Below are 2,444 nucleotides of genomic sequence, written 5' to 3' on the forward strand. Positions count from 1 at the left end.
CCTGGGCAAGGGCCTCGCTGATCACGCTTCGAAGTTGGGCGGTACGAAAGCATGTTTTGCAGTAGCTATGTTCAATGTTAGCTACTATCACAGGTAGACACGTCAATTTTCCATCTTACTCTCGATGGGCTTTTTCATTGTGTCGAAAAGCAGCCGCTTTTCGCGCTTATGCTTGAGCTCGGCTTGAAGCTGCGCATACGGACATCCTTCGTGAGACTGATCCGCATTGAATCTAGCAATGCTTTCCACAGTTGGCAGGGCATTGACGAGCGCATCCAACCCCAGAATAAGGAGGGTAAAGGAGAGAATTGAAAACTTCATCACAAACGAAAAGGCGACGGTTCCGAGAAAAGAATATATGAAACGAATGACTGGAACCTAAAGTCTGCTCATGTAAAATATCATACGGCGTCTGGGAAAGGAGTGGACAAGATCAGATGATCACAGATCTCGAAAATGAGTGACAAAATGATTGGATTCTCCAGTTCGACCAAGGCAAGCTTTGTCGAAGGAAAATGGGAACAGTTGGATACCTCGAAGAGCAAGAAGCAAATAGGGGCCAGAAGATCCAGGAAATATTTCGGCCCAAACCGACCAGAGGCCGATCATTCAGTCTGTGGTGAGGAATTCACATCCCCAAATCCAGCCGCATCATCAGCGGTTGAGCAGCTTTGCTGAATGTTGCTGACCTACGATACTAGTATACTAGCTCCACCACGGGAAGGGGGAGGTAACCTGTGCAGCCCTAAACCGACAGGGTTCAGTTGGCGCAGCGTCAAGCATGGAAGGGGGAACTGGACATGGCTTGGAATGAACCAATGACTCCATTTTCATTATTCAGTAGGTCGCCGCCTGCTGGAAGTAGACTTGGTCCAAGCAGGCACTGAACGAGGACTTGTCGAAGTCGTCTCTCTTGTGCAGGGGGTGGACTGGGCATATTGGACCGGCGAGGTGGATGCATACTAGCGCAACGATGCCAACCCTTGCAACATTACTCATAGGATTTGGTGATAAGCTTCTTTTAAGAAACCTCGAAAAACATGGGGAAAGGGAGATCCTTATCCTATGCTGCCAGGACTCAGGAGGCGGACAGGGCAACTTAGCACAGGACTTGGTGCATGTTTCATGACCACGTGACATCCTCCTCCATCAGATTCTCCCACCGTGACATCGACTCGGCTTTCTTGGATCAACAAGAACCGTCCAGATGTGCCGATTCCCAACCCTTAAGGTTTCAGAGTGACAAGGGCATGAACGTGAGTCAACATATGAATGCCTTCAGATAAATTGAGATGTGTTCATTTCTAGTGGGCGGCAGCTCTGCGAAGTGAGCTTTGTCATTGCAACATACAAGCATTACCATGGGACACGAGAGCACTTCTTGATCATAGCTAATGGACTGGACTGAATATGCGCGACATTGACCACTTAGGATCGAAAGAACGCCAAATTCTCAATCCAACAGACTCTCTTTTCTTCAGAAACTTGGATACCGGAAACACATGGATGACAGAGAGTGTACTACAGAACAATGTCCAAAGGAGCCCATTCCTGTTGGGACTAGTCGTATTCTTAATTAATTAAGAGTGGTAAGAAGCGGCCCATGAGGTTAAGAACCGAGAAACCATCCTCATTATGATCTCCTGCACGGACAGTTTCTTTGCCAATGCAAAGTGTGACCTTTGAAGAGAGGTTCGAGTTGGTGGGCGTTGGTTGGCGGCTTTGACCCAGCATATTGTGTCTCTTACCCCCCACTCACCTCCTTATTACTGGGAGCCCAGGGGTATACGACCCGTGGGGGATGTCGAACAGCATGCTCCCTTAAAGTTATCCCCGGTAAAACCAACGTGCTTCCGGTCAGAATTTAATTTCGCATACTTGCTGATAAGCCTTGTGCGGGCAGAACCCCGTTTTTACTGCGTTTACTATGTATGGGAACGAAGAAGACACTCAGCTAGTTCGTCTATCGAGATTTTGTTTGGCTCGCTTCTGTCCTAGACTCTTGGTCTAACACCATCCCAACCTCACCCGAGTATGGGTATGTTTGAGGCTTACAGGGTTTGTTCCTCTCTTGGCTTTCAGCCTCTGGTCGGTGATCAGCGTCAGCAACTTTTAGTTTATTTGCTTGACGCATCGTTGAAGTTTGTTTGTGATCCTACGGAGTATGCTTCCTGAAGTTGACCTCTCTATTTGTGACCATAAGCCGTTTGATACGATTACTTGAGAGAAGCCGAGAGCGACATTCCGCGATCCTAGCCGAACCTTCGGAAGCTGGAAGATGGAACCCCCGTCAAGCGCTGACGCCGAGTTGAACCTAAAGGACTATCAATCCTCGGCCAGAATCTCAATTTCTCTTGCTCCTTGTGCCCTGGGAACAATTCACTTTGGTCCACCGTCAAAAACAGCAGCCGCTCATGTATATTTTTTTGAACAGGATTCGTGAA

The sequence above is a fragment of the Histoplasma capsulatum genome, genomic scaffold, assembly GCF_000149585.1.
Source record: "Histoplasma capsulatum NAm1 scaffold_2 genomic scaffold, whole genome shotgun sequence".
NCBI lineage: Eukaryota > Fungi > Ascomycota > Eurotiomycetes > Onygenales > Ajellomycetaceae > Histoplasma > Histoplasma mississippiense.